The 15,305-nt window shown below is 45.4% G+C and overlaps 1 protein-coding gene across 1 annotated transcript in view; it reads left to right on the forward strand.

Moving 5' to 3' along the window:
• ST8SIA1 (ST8 alpha-N-acetyl-neuraminide alpha-2,8-sialyltransferase 1) overlaps nt 1–15,305 on the forward strand; it is a 99,022-nt gene that overhangs the window by 44,652 nt on the left and 39,065 nt on the right. The window lies entirely within an intron of this gene.

The raw sequence follows: 15,305 nt of genomic DNA on the forward strand, positions 1-15,305 counted from the left end.
TTGCTTCAGGATGAGAAAAGAAATCGCGCGTCGGTGGCAGGGTGAGAGGCCCCATTAGCTAAAGTGGTACCTCAGATTAAGAATGGTTTCAGGTTAAGAACGGAACTCCAGAACGAATTAAGTTCTTAACCTGAGGTACCACTGTACTGTCGTACCTTGGCTCCCAAATGCCTTGGGAGTCAGAATGCTCTAGCTCTCGAACGATCGAAAACCAGAAGTGAGTGTTCCAGTTTTCGAATCTTCTTTTGGAAGCCAAATGTCCGATGGAGCTTCCGCGGCTTCTGATTGGCTGCAGGAGCCGCACTTTGGTTTCCGAACTTCTCGGAAGTTGGACGGACTTCTGCGACAGATTCCGTTCGACTTCCTAGGTATGACTGTAATTGCAATTCGTAACGACTCCTATGGGAAATGGTTATTGGGGGAGGGTTAGTTTAGAGAAAAGACAAGTGATAGGGGACGTGATTCAGGTAGAATCCTGAATCTTCTGCTTCCTTGGATACCCCCACTAATGCTATATAGAGCACCAGGCCTCTACATGTGCTAGCATCCCAACTCCCATCAGCCCCAGTCAGCCTGGTCACTGCTCAAGGATGATGGGAGTTGTAGTCCAACCACATCTGGAGGACCACAGGTTCCTCCACCCCCAGGTTCCCCAAAACCATGAGCAAGTAGAGCAGCCTTGGCCAGCCTGATGTCCTCCAACATCTGGAGCAAATCAAGACGAATGCTCAATGAAGATTGGGCACAGTCAAACCTATGCATAATCTTTCTGTGAGCAAAGTAGGACAAATCAGTTACAAATATTTAGGGGCTTCCTGAAAGGGTTCTTGGGGAAAAAATCCGACTGAAAAACAGGGCTAGAAAATAAAAACATAAATAGGTGTACAAAGCAAAGAGCTTGGAGCAAATCCCAGCTTCTCAAGGAGTGCCATCTGCATGGTGTATTTTATTTGCACTCAGTTTTGTTCTTGCATTCACACTTTGGGTTTAGGTGTGCGTGTAAAAATAGAGTGTGTGAAGTGGTCCCAGGAGACACAGGTAAAATGGCTGTTAATCTAGCAACTATCCAGCATTTTCTCAGAGTTCAGGGATAGATAAAAATCTAGGATGGCACTGGAAAATCCAACAGACCTTTTTTTTCTTCTTCTTCTCGTGGGCCTCATTTCAGGGGATTTGGTAACCAGCCTTGGGAAGAATCACAAAAAAAAAATGAAATAGATAAATAACCTCATCGGTTGCAGCATTTGTGCTTTTGTTGCTAATACCACCAGGATCTTCAGCAAGATCAAAATCCAATTTTCGATGCTGTTACAAACCTCTCCTTGCAAATCTCCAGGGCTAATTAAAAAGCACTTGCAAGATTCCCACTGGCTGAATAATATTTTTTTTTTTTTAAAAAAGTCTTTTCAACCTCCTTGAAAACTGAGTCCTTTGACAACAACTAAAGTGAAGCGGTTGAATTAAATATGATTTAATTACGATCTTATGGGATTTTTCAAAAGGATTCCCCCCCCCCCCAATTTTTGCTGTATGATCCATCACTGAATGTTTGCTTATTTGATTGATTAAGTAACTGGATTGATATACCGCTTAATCAAAACCTCTAAGCAAGCAGTTTACGCAATAAACATAGACATAGTAAAGGTAAATGTAAAGGTACCCCTGCCCGTACGGGCCAGTCTTGCCAGACTCTAGGGTTGTGCGCTCATCTCACTCTAGAGGCCGGGCGCCAGCGCTGTCCGCAGACACTTCCGGGTCACGTGGCCAGCATGACGAAGCTGCTCTGGCGAACCGGCACCAGAGCAGCACACAGAACGCCGTTTACCTTCCCGCTATAAAGCGGTACCTATTTATCTACTTGCACTTAAGGGTGCTTTTGTTTTATGTTTTTTAAATAATTTTTTATTAAGATTTTACAAAACAAAAGATTCATCATTTCAAAATGTATCGTTTCCATGAATAAGATTCATATAAAAAGCAAAAACAGTATAAAAACAAAAATATATAGCAGAAAATAAAAAAGAAATAGAAAAAAGAAAAGAAAAATGAAAAACCCTTTTTCTTAAATTTCCAAAGTTCCATACCCCTCTGTCTTGACCTCCTCACATCCCCCTTTTTTGTGTTCCTCTTTATTCCAATCCAATTCAGCAAGTTCAAAACCTTATTTAAACCGTACTTAATTTTACATTCTTCTAATTATTATGTCCTTCTTTTTTTTTTTTTATCCATATCTCCTCTTATATACTATGACATAATAATGTTCTGTTCATAACCCCCTATCCTTTTTAACATTCTTCTTTTAAATTACCTTTAACCAAGTCACACAAACCCTGTTACCTTCACTTCCCGCATCATATTAACACTCCAAGATTTTACAATATTTCTGTAGATAGTCCTTAAACTTTTTCCAGTCCTGTTCAATCAAGTCTTCTCCCTGATCGCGGATTCTGCCAGTCATTTCAGCCATCTCCATGTAGTCGATCACTTGCGTCTGCCATTCCTCCACGGTGGGTAAATCTTGTGTCTTCCAGTACTTGGCGAGAAGTATTCTTGCTGCTGTTGTTGCATACATAAAAAATGTTCTATCTTTCTTTGGCACCCATTGGCCAACTATGCCCAAAAGAAAGGCCTCTGGTTTCTTAGGAAAGGTACTTTTGAATACCTTCTTGAGTTCATTATATATCATCTCCCAGTAAGCCTTGACCCTTGGGCATGTCCACCAAAGGTGAAAGAATGTTCCCTCAGCTTCTTTACATTTCCAACACTTGTTGTCAGGCAGGTGATAAATTTTTGCAAGCTTGACTGGGGTCATGTACCACCTATAAATCATTTTCATAATATTCTCCTTTAAGGCAATGCATGCCGTAAATTTCATACCGGTGGTCCACAACTGCTCCCAGTCAGCAAACATAATGTTATGACCTAAATCCTGCGCCCATTTAATCATTGCTGATTTAACCGTTTCATCCTGCGTGTTCCATTTCAACAGCAAGTTATACATTTTTGACAAAATCTTAGTTTTTGGTTCTAACAGTTCTGTTTCCAATTTTGATTTCTCCACCTGGAAGCCAATTTTTTTGTCCATATTATGGGCCTCTCTTATTTGATAATAATGAAGCCAATCTCGCACTTTGTCTTTTAATTTTTCAACACTTAAGGGTGCTTTTGAACTGCTAGGTGGGCAGGAACTGGGACCGAACGACGGGAGCTCACCCCGCCGCAGGGATTCGAACCGCCGACCATGCGATCGGCAAGTCCTAGGCGCTGAGGTTTTACCCACAGCGCCACCCGCGTCCCTCTAAACATAGACATAAAAAATACCAATAAAAGCAGATGTTCAAAACAAATGGAATAATTTTTTAAAAAAGAAAAGCATTCTAAAATAACACTCATGGCAAAGTTATGTATCCGGATAGGCTTGTCTAACCAAAATTAATTTTCATGTCCTAGCTTTATCCTGGAAGAAAAGAAAAGTGGATATGTACAGTGGTTATGGATTTAATTCGTTCTGGGGGTCCATGCGTACCAAAAAAAATCCGTAACCAGAGGCACCACTTTTGCACATGCGTGCGGCGCGATAGAGCACTTCTGTGCACGCACGCATGGCGAAACCCAGAATAATACATGTTGTGTGTGCCGGCGTGGTTGCTCGAGAGCGAACAGGCAAGACCCCCATTGATCTTTTCAAAGGCTTTGTTATCGGTGCAAAAACATTCACAGTGCAGAACGTCTCAATTCCATGTCTTGCTCAGTCACTAACAGAATCTGGGAGTGGGCGGTCCTTAAACTTTCCCCAGCAGAGTAGTTTCTTGACCCCCAGCCGACGCCTCCCCTCTCTGCGCGTAAACTGACTGCGCAGAGAGGGCGTGGGCAAAGGGGGACCTGCCTCCCCCCCCGCTTTGCTCATGCTTGGTGCTGTGGGTCTCCCTTGCATCCTCCGAGCCCTGCATCCCTTCCCCACTGGAGACGTGGCTTCCCTCCTCCACAGAGGAAGTGCTGCTTCTCACGATCTCTGGAGGCTCCCTGTAACCCAACTGCCCTTCCACCTCTCGCCTCTGAGCTGATGGCAGTTCCCTGACAATACACTTCCGGGTTTGCCGTGTTCGTAACTTGAAAGTTATGTATCCAGAGTTGTACGTAACCAGAGGGTCCACTGTACTATGTAAATTGGGAGTGATGGTAATTTGACTGCACCTCCATTGGAAATTGCTTTTGAAGATATGTCTTCACACCATCAGTTAGTTCCATGTGCTCTGTGTTTGGGGTTTGTTCTCGGCTTTCCTCCCAGCATGCCTCTTTCCATTCCGTCCACATACACCCCCCCACTGCTGTCTAGCATGGTGTGAGATGGATTGCACATTATCTCGCTCTTGGGGAAGGCTGTTCTGTCTCTGCTTCTTTCCATCACTGATTTGCAACAGACACCCGCTTTGACCTAGCAGTAGCAAGTGGCAAAGTGATTAGCAGCGAGGTCTATATACCGTATAATTTTCGGCTCAGGGGGCCCAAATCCAGCTTTCAGGTTGCTTCACTGCTGTGACGTGATATTCCTGCTCTCCCAAGTGTGTGCATGTGTGTGAGAGAGAGAGAGACAGAGAGGCTGAAATATTGGTACAGTGGTACCTTGGTTTTTGAACGTCTCAGAAGTTGAACATTTCGGTTTCTGAACACTGAAAACCTGGAAGGAACTGCTTTGGTTTTCAAACGCGCCTCGGAAGTTGAACAGGAAACGTGGCTTCTGTTTTGAGTTTTCTGGAAGTAAATGCTTTGGTTTTCGACCGTTTTGGGAGTCGAATGGTCTTCCAGAATGGATTGCGTTTGAAAACCGAGGTACCACTGTACCTTGGAAGAAGAAATCGTGACTTTCATTCCCTTTATATGAAACTCTTTGATGCTTTCAAGGGATTCATTGTAGTGGATAAATGAACGGAAACCAGCAAAAAGTTGCCCCTTTTGTCTCGAATGCACAGAAGCGTCGAACCTGAATTTATGCACAGCAGCTCAGCAGTAGAGCATTGCTTGCAGAAAGTCATAAATCCAATCTCCAAATGCCTGGAACCCTGAAGAACTGCTGTCAGCCAGTGTGGACAGTATTCAGATGGATGGCACAATGGCCTGACTCAGTGCAAGGCAGATTCCTATGTCCCTGATGTGGTGAAAATGATCCTAGACCAGGCATAGGTAAACTCCGACCCTCCAGATGTTTGGGACTACAATTCCCATCATCCCTGACCACCGGTCCTGTTAGTTAGGGATGATGGGAATTGTAGTCCCAAACATCTGGAGGGCTGGAGTTTGCCTATGCCTGTCCTAGACAGAACTACTTTGGCCTGTGGGGTGGGTGGCATGTTTCAGTACTCCCCCCCCCATAACAAAATTAACATTAAAAAAAAATAACCCAGCATCTTGCATTCATGTGTTTGGAGCACCATGGTGTGGAAGATTGGAGTACATAGTTTGGGTACCAGGATCTATAGCAGAGAACCTTTGAGTTGGGAAAGAGTTAAGCCCTCCCCAGTAGCTTCCCTGTTGCAAATTATGCCACTCCCCTTCTTCTTCTTCTTCTTCTTCTGCTGCTGCTGCCACCAATACTACTATTTATGAGTAGAATTGCCTGCTGGGAGTTTTTGATTGCATGCATTTGTGTGCACTGTGTGGTTAAACCCTAAGGAAGAAAGGTAGCTTAGCTGTCCTTGACACTATTTCTGTGGGGAAGTCTGAGGCCAAGGAGAGGATGTGGCAAACGCAACCCTCTCCGCTCGCCTGGGCCTTGCTGTAGTTTTCAGCACAGATGGCTTTAAGAGCGTAATAAAAGACTGCTGGGTCAAGCAAAGGACCCATCTAGTCCTCTTCTCAGAGTGGCCTCCCAGATGCCTGTGGAAAACCTGCAAGTAGGAGCCAAACACAAGAGCCCTCTCTCCGTCTGTGGTTTCCAGAAAATAGTGTTCAGAAGCATTGCTGCCTCCAAGGCTAACAGCCGTCGTCAAATTTATAGAGGTGCCAAATGGCTCCTTAAACCTGGGCTACAGTCGCCAAACCAGAATGTCTAGTCGCCATTTTTGGGCCAAACAGCTCGAAAGTCAATCTGGCTTTTAGGTTCCCGAAATTCATCACGATTGTGCAGATAAAACATCTTGGATAGATTTCTTTTTTCTTTTTTCAACATCTTCTTTTTTATATATACACATTTTTATTGATTTTTTAACATATCCATTCCAACAGTCATACAACATAATTCATGGGACTGAAACTGCCTTGGTCGCACTGGTTGATGATCTCCGGCGGGCTAGGGACAAAGGTGAGAGCTGTTTCCTAGTTCTGCTGGATCTCTCAGCGGCGTTTGATACCATTGACCATAACATCCTTCTGGACCGTCTTCAGGGGCTGGGAGCTGGAGGCACTGTCATACAGTGGTTCCGCTCCTCCTCCTGGGCCGTGTTCAGAAAGTGGTGGTGGGGGATGAGTGTTCAGACCCCTGGGCTCTCACTTGTGGGGTGCCTCAGGGTTCTGTCCTCTCCCCCATGCTTTTCAACATTTACATGCAGCCGCTGGGAGAGATCATCAGGAGGTTTGGGCTGGGTGTTCATCAGTATGCGGATGATACCCAGCTCTACCTCTCTTTTAAATCAGAACCAGTGAGGGCGGTGAAGGTCCTGTGTGAGTGTCTGGAGGCAGTTGGAGGATGGATGGCGGCTAACAGATTGAGGTTGAATCCTGACAAGACAGAAGTACTGTTTTTGGGGGACAGGAGGCGGGCAGGTGTGGAGGATTCCCTGGTCCTGAATGGGGTAACTGTGCCCCTGAAGGACCAGGTGTGCAGCCTGGGAGTCATTTTGGACTCACAGCTGTCCATGGAGGCACAGGTCAAATCTGTATCCAGGGCAGCTGTTTACCAGCTCCATCTGGTACGTAGGCTGAGACCCTATCTGCCTGCAGACTGTCTCACCAGAGTGGTACATGCTCTGGTTATCTCCCGCTTGGATTACTGCAATGCGCTCTATGTGGGGCTACCTTTGAAGGTGACCCGGAAACTACAACTAATCCAGAATGCAGCAGCTAGACTGGTGACTGGGAGCGGCCGCCGAGACCATATAACACCGGTCTTGAAAGACCTACATTGGCTCCCAGTACGTTTCCGAGCACAATTCAAAGTGTTGTTGCTGACCTTTAAAGCCCTAAACGGCCTCGGTCCAGTATATCTGAAGGAGCGTCTCCTCCCCCATCGTTCTGCCCGGACACTGAGGTCCAGCTCCGAGGGCCTTCTGGCGGTTCCCTCACTGCGAGAGGCCAAGTTACAGGGAACCAGGCAGAGGGCCTTCTCGGTAGTGGCGCCCGCCCTGTGGAACGCCCTCCCATCAGATGTCAAAGCGATAAACATCTACCTGACATTCAGAAGACATCTGAAGGCAGCCCTGTTCAGGGAAGTTTCTAATATGTGACATTTTAGTGTATCTTTCATCTTTGTTGGAAGCCGCTCAGAGTGGCTGGGGAAACCCAGCCAGATGGGCGGGGTACAAATAATAAATTATTATTATTGTTATTATTATTATTATTATTATTATTATTATTAATGTTTAACAGACCACTGTATTTTAATACTCTGTTGGAATCCGCCCAGAGTGGCTGGGGAAACCCAGCCAGATGGGCGGGGTATAAATAATAACTTCTATTCTGTTCTGTTCTATTCTATTCTATTCTTACTGTCAGAAAGTTCTTCCTGATGTTTAGTTGGAATCTCCTTCCTTGTAACTTGAATGAATACATTGGATCGAGTCCTATCCTCCAGAGCAGGAGAAAGCAAGCTTGCCCCATCTTCCATTGATAGCCATGTCTTCCATGAATTTGTCTGATCCTCTTTTCCAGCCTTCGAGACTAGATGGCTATTGGCCTGCTCTTATTCAAAACTACAGTGATATCTCTGGTTGTGAACGCGATCCATTCCGGAGGCCCGTTTGCAACATGAAAAGAGTGCAACCCGCAGCGGCGCGTCTGCGCATACACAGGTTGCGATTCGCCGATTCTGCGCATGCGTGTGATGTCAGTTTGCACTTCTGCGCATGCGCAAGCAGCGAAACCCGGAAGTAACCCTTCCCAGTACTTCCGGGTCGCCACGGGAAGTAACCTGAAAGAACGTAACATGAAGCGGACGTAACATGAGGTGTGACTGTACGCTTCAGGTTACATACGCTTCAGGTTACAGACTCCGCTAACCCAGAAATAGTACCTCGGGTTAAGAACTTTGCTTCAGGATGAGAACAGAAATCATGGGGCGGTGGCAGTGGGAGGCCCCATTAGCTAAAGTGGTGCTTCCGGTTAAGAACAGTTTCATGTTAAGATCGGACCTCCAAAACGAATTAAGTACGTAACCAGAGGTACCAATGTATTTCCATAACTCTGTGTGTTTTCAAAACACTCTCCATTTTGCTAGCACATATCGCTGGCTTCCAAAGCATGAGCATTGCGCTTTTAAGGTAGTCTTTAGAGTCTTCAGTCAGTCTTTAGAGACTCTTGTGTCTGTGCCTCACAACCACTTTCCTCCCGAAATGCAAACGCTTTGCTGGATTTAACATGGGCTAAGAAGGATGGTAGCTGAGGAATCCTGTGTATGGTGAATGAAACTTCATGCTAATGTATGAAACATTTTAATTTTAAAATGCTTCAAAGTTGAATGGTGTCCCTTTGTACCACTGATCTAGAAAGAAAGAAAACACCGTTTTTAAAGGTTGCAAACTGTGTGTCTGGTCTGACTCAGAGGTTGAGCAAGCCCTAAAAGATTTGGTTGTTTTTTTCCTGGGGCTGCAGTCACACAGAAGAGATAACATTTAATCAGATGTATCCCTGGATGCCGCTGAAAAATGTGTCGCTGTATTAATTGGCGCCAGGAAACAATGAGTGTATCCAGGGGTCTTTACAGCTTGCAGTGATCTCATGCAGCCTCATCCAGTCGCTGGTTTATTCACATAATGAAGTCAGCCTTCACAGTACTAAACCTCCAGACCTTGTCCCTGTCCCTCTTCTCCTCTGGCGTCCTTACTTTGTGGATCTGCCCAAGGTGGAGCGAGTGAAAGATCAGTCTTAATAATTACAGGCGGGAACTGCAACCATGTGTTGCAGTAGAGTCTCATCCTCGTAATAACAAGTGCTCCTGTTTAGGGCTGCAGCCAGCCAGCCAGGCCCTGTTGCAGAAGATTCCACCCTGCTTCCCAGTTTTTCTTGTCCAGTTGTCATTTCACATCCCATAGCTATTGAGCATTCTTAGTCCCCTCTGGGCTTCTGCCCCCACCTCCGTTTTTTGTTTGTTGAGCAGGGGAGCTCCCCTGCTGATCTGCTTGATCTTTCAGGTAATTGGACCCCAAGGCATTTAGGGCCTTTTATGCTATACAGGAAGGGATGGGTGGTGCTGTGGTCTAAACCACAGAACCTTGGGTTTGCTGATCAGAAGGTTGGTGGTTCAAATCCCCACGATGGGGTGAGCTCCCGTTGCTCGGTCCCTGCTCCTGCCCACCTAGCAGTTTGAAAGCACATCAAAGTGCAAGTAGATAAATAGGTACCACTCCGGCGGGAAGGTAAATAGCATTTCTGTGCGCTGCTCTGGTTTCCCAGAAGCGGCTTAGTCATGCTGGCCACATGACCCGGAAGCTGTACGCCGGCTCCCTCGGCAGGTAAAGCGAGATGAGTGCCGCAACCCCAGAGTCGTCCGTGACTGGACCTAATGGTCAGGGGTCCCTTTACCTTACTGTTACAAGTTATTTAGTATTCTATAAAGCAGCCAGCTAGGCTGCAGTTTGTCTGACTCCAGGAGCAGTTCCAACTGCTGTAATAAAGAGCTGTGAATCTAACAGAGCTGTGTCCTTTGTCCATCTTTCCCACTATTTAACACCAACTACCAATACTCTGGCCACCTCATGAGAAGCGAAGACTCCCTGGAAAAGACCCTGATGTTGGGAAAGATAAGAGGGCACAAGGAGAAGGGGACAACAGAGGACGAGATGGCTGGACAGTGTTCTCTAAGCTACCAGCATGAGTTTGACCAAACTGCGGGAGGCAGTGGAAGACAGGAGTGCCTGGCGTGCTCTGGTCCAGGGGGTCACGAAGAGTTGGACACGACTAAACGACTAAACAGCAACAACACCAATGTCAGCTTTCATTTGATGGTGGTTTTGGGGGAGATTCTATTCCCAACCACTCTGGGCGGCTTCCAACAAAACACTAAAATACAATAACCTATTAAACATTCAAAGCTTCCCTAAGCATGTCCAATTGACACGTGATTACTGACATGCGGGATCTGGAACAGGGTGAAACAGGTAAAATTGGGGTGGGGTGGGGTGGAAAGCGCTTACATGTGCTCTGCCAACATGCACTGGATTCAGGCATGGAACTAATACTTTGAATAGTGCCTAGTAGCTCACAGGCAACCCCTTTTTCTTTGCTACTCCTTTAGAAAGAACCCACCAGAGATCTGGTCAAAGATCAGCCTCCATCACCAAATTGTAGAATTTAGAGTTGGAAGGGACTATGAGGATCATTGCATTTGCAGTGGATTTTTAAGCTGTCCCATAATGGGGATCGAACCTGCAACCTTGGCGTTATCAGCACCACGCTGTAAGCAACGGAGCTATTCAAGACATGAATGACTAGCTGTGCCCTAAAAGTGCAGAGAGAATGTTGGGGCTCTGACTCTCATTCCCTCTGTTAGCAATGTCCAGTCCGAGGCTGATTGCAGATCGTTGCATAGACGAAAAGTCACCATCTACAGTCATACCTTGGGTTGAATGTGCTTCGGGATGAGCGCATTTGAGTTGCGCTCCGCGGCAACCCGGAAGTAACAGAGCACGTTACTTCTGGGTTTTGCCGCTTGCGCATGCGCAGACTCTCAAAAGGACGTCACACACATGCGCAGAAGCGACAAAAAGCGACGCGCATGTGCGCAGGCGTGCCATCGCTGGTTACGTCTGCTTCTAGATGCGAACGGGGCTCCGGAACGGATCCCGTTCGCATCTAGAGGTACCACTGTACATACAAAAGGAGGAGGAGCCCTAAGGTTGTGGAAGTGCAAAAAGCTTTAAGGAGGGAAACTGAACCGAACCAGAATAGCCCAAAGAGGACTAAAGGTTGCTCAGTGGTTAAGGAGTTCTGAGTTGGTGACAGAATGGAGAACTGGTGGGAAGGGGTGTGGAATGGAGTAGCCTGGAAATGGGCACCTTGAACCCTTAGCAGGAGCCACCCTACACTGTGACATTCCATTGCAAGTCCCAACTGCATGATAAATAGCCATTCATAACTTGCGCATGGAGCACCTGCAGATTTGTGGCTTTTCCAAGATATCTTCCGCTTTGCTCTCATAGTGTCAAGAAGCCCTCACCTTAGCCACCACTTCCTAAGATGTGTTACTGATGCGAAAAAAGAAAAGGAAAAATTCCACTCCCTCGAGCAGTTTCAGGATAAACATTGGAAAAACTATACATGGCAGAAAGAGCCCTTTTGGGCATTTAGCGGCAGCACATTTCTGGCCCGAAAGCTCATTTTTTAAAAATAAAAAATTGTCCAGTAGCACCTTATAGACAAACTAAGTTTGTTCTGGTATAAGCTTTCGTGTGCATGCACATTTCTTCAGATACACTCAGCTCATTTTTATAGAATTTTGGGAGTGCAGGAAAGCAGAATGGAATCCATTATTCTCTTGCTGTTGTAAAGCACCACTCCAACATCTTTTTGATTAGTCAGAGCCTGTAAGGTTTTATGGCCAACACCAGACACGTCTTTAATACAAAACGCCTTTTCCAAAGCATCCTTCTGATTTAAGGCTACGTCTTTTTGTGAATCACACAACAATAAACTGTGGAAGAGTACCTAAGATCTTGAGGTTTAACAAATGGTTTTATGAGTGCAGATAGAAAGCCTCTTTTTGTATCACTACTATCCAAGCGAGCTTCCTGTTCAAGGTTTGACACTTTCCATATTATTCTGGTGCTGCGGCCTGACATGTTCGTGTAAGCGAGGCAGACCACTTCATCAAAACTCATCATATTTCCAAGGCCATCTCTAGATCTGACGCCTTCTGTTGCATTATACACGGCCAGTGCTTCATTTGTGTTCCACTAGCTAAAAGGCTGTCATTATGATGCACAGGTTATTTTAAGAGGCAGATTGGACATACAAAGGTGCCTTGGTTCTCAAACTTAATCCGTTCCAGAACCAAAGCATTCCAAAACCAAGGCGTGCTTTCCCATAGAAAGTAATGCAAAATGGATTAATCTGTTCTAGATTTTTAAAAACAACCCCTAAAACAGCAATTTAACATGAATTTTACTATCTAACGAGACCATTGATCCATAAAATGAAAGCAGTGATCAATGTACTGTACTATAAAATAAATAAGACAGTATTGTAGATGATAAAAATTAAAATTAATTTTTTTTCTTACCTACACTGATAGTTGTTCTTTTGATGGAGGGCTTTTATCCATTTCCGCAGTAACACCATCAATAAGTCAATCAATCAATCAGTAGCTGAACTGGGTTCCATACAGTCACAAAAACAAATCAACCGAAAAAGCCTCAAAAACAAAAACGCAAAATAAATAGCAACAACAAAAGCGCCAAACTTAATCCGTTCTGGAAGTCCATTTGACCAAAATGTTGGAAAACCAAGGCGCAGCTTCTGATTGGTGCAGGTGCCCCGGAAACAATAGCCAACAGCTGCATCGGACGTTTGGCTTCCAAAAAATGTTCGAAAACCAGAACACTTACTTCCAGGTTTTCGGCGTTTGAGAACCAAGGTACCACTGTATAGCAGCAATATCTTGGTTTACTGGGACCAGTTGGTTTACTGGTGGTGACCTTTAAAGCTTTAACTGTTTGGCGGTCCAGGGTATTGAGAAATTAAGATGTCAAGGCTGCCTGCTTGCACATCTAAAGTACAACTGCATGCATTGTATATTATCACTGTCCAATGGGATGAAGTGTGCTATGTTGGGGAGACATGATTAAGGCTTCTCGCAAAAACCAGCAATTGAGTTCCCCTGGGACCATCTTTTATGTGAGCAAAGAGGAAGGGTTTGGAGTCACCAACCTCATCCAAGGAAATTCTTCAAAGGGAGATCCTGATCTGATAGTTACTGATTTATCCAGCGTGCTTTTAAGAAAGATGAAAAATACGTGGAGGTTTAAAAGGAGAAGCTCCCTCTTTCTCAGATTTTGAGTCCCAGGTGAAATATCAGGGGTAGATCACACGCTTTTGCATGCGGAAGGCCCTCGGTTCCCTACCTGATGTCAACTGGTTAAAAGAACAGGTGATGCAAAATAACCTCCTTTGCCTGAGACCCCAAAGAACCACAGTCAAAGTAGACAACACTGAGGTGAGCTAACCTACTATAAGGCATCTTGGAGTGCAGCATTGTTGAATGAGGACTTACCGATAAATTTGATCCACTTTATTCAGGCCTGAATCAAGACCAGAGGTCAGCAAACCTTTTCAGCAGGGGGCCGGTCCGCTGTCCCTCAGACCTTGTGGGGGGCCAGATTCATACCTGTCAACTTTTCCCTTTTCTTGCGAGGAATCCTATTCGGAATAAGGGAATTTCCCTTTAAAAAAGGGAAAAGTTGACTGCTATGGCCAGACTGTACAGTGGTACCTCTGGTTACGTACTTAATTCGTTCCAGAAGTCCGTTCTTAACCTGAAACGGTTCTTAACCTGAAGCTAATGGGGCCTGCTGCGCCGCTGCCACACAATTTCTGTTCTCATCCTGAAGCAAAGTTCTTAACCTGAGGTACTATTTCTGGGTTAGCGGAGTCTGTAACCTGAGGCGTATGTAACCTGAAGCGTAGGTAACCCGAGGTACCACTGTATTTTGAAAAAAAATATGAACAAATTCCTATGCCCCACAAATAACCCAGAGATGCATTTTAAATAAAAGCACACATTCTACTCATGTAAAAACATGCTGATTCCCGGACCGTCTGCGGGCCGGATTGAGAAGGTGATTGGGCCGGATCCGGCCCCTGGGCCTTAGTTTGCCTACCCATGATCAAGACAGTGGCTTTTTGGAGCAACCATAGAATCATAGAATTTGTAGAGTTGGAAGGAAGCACGAGGGTGATCTTGTCTAGCCCCTGCAATGCAGGAATCTTTTGCCCAACATGAGGCTCAAACCCACGACCCTGAGATTTTGAGTCTCATGCTGCACTGACTGAGCTAGTTTAGGGGTAGAGTTTTGTATGCGGAAAATCCCAGGGTTTTTAGGTGCTGGGGTGGGATAAGACCTTGTAGATAATATGGCAGGGGTGGATAATATGGCAGCCCCAGGTCCCATTCTCTTATGGTGAGCTTTTCGAGGGCCAGGGACCAGTGGCGATTGAGTCCAGATTCAGACTTTTACCTTTTGTTCAACAGGCTGTATTCCAGCCAGGCAGAAGTCGTGGTTTTAGCACGCACACACAAACACCCCTTTACCTTCCATTCAAGTAACCAAAAATGGTTAAATGGGACATTTCATAGAATTGTGGAGCTGGAAGGCCCATGAGGGTCATCTAGTCCAACCCCTGCAATATAGGAATCTTTTGCCCAAAGTGGGACTCGAACGCAAGACCCTGATTTTAAACGTCTCATGCTCTACCGACTGAGCTATCCAGTTTCAGCCATGCAAAAGCACTTTGATGGTATACAGAACAGCCAACTAGGAGTATATCTTGGGAAGAAGTGGTGTGGTCTTGGGAGGATAATGAGGGCCGGATAGTGAGGTCTGGAGGGCCACAAGCAACTCCCAGACCTGGGACTGCCCACCCCTGCTAAATAGACTCATGTCCTGGTTTAGCAGAAGACAGTTCCCTAGATTTGAGCCTGCACTCCTATAACTCTGCTAACAATAACATTCCATCTTTACTAAGGCACCCTATAACAATTACACTGCAGACATAATTATATTATGTTGATCATTTGCCAGGCTAGAAAGGATGATTTGTATGCTCAGGCCCCTGCATGGTGTTTCTTAGAAAGCAGCTTGCTGAAGAACCCAGGAGATATTTACATTCCTGGGCGCCAGGATTAATATCCAACTGCCTGAGGCACCGAAGCGCTTCAAATTTTGTTCAGCCTTGATTATAATAGTATAAATATTGTTTATATTTTTCATTCAATATTGTCGGTCTCTGTGGGAAATTGGCATAATTAACAACGGAGAATTGCTGCCGCGTAATAGGTATGAGCTTGAACTGAGGAATCTTCGACTCTCACCATAAGAGTCACAAACGCTCCTTTTTGCCCTCTCAGTTCCTTCTGCTGCAAATTCTTCTGCAGATTCCGA

The sequence above is a fragment of the Podarcis raffonei genome, chromosome 10 (assembly GCF_027172205.1).
Source record: "Podarcis raffonei isolate rPodRaf1 chromosome 10, rPodRaf1.pri, whole genome shotgun sequence".
In the NCBI taxonomy this organism is placed as follows: domain Eukaryota; kingdom Metazoa; phylum Chordata; class Lepidosauria; order Squamata; family Lacertidae; genus Podarcis; species Podarcis raffonei.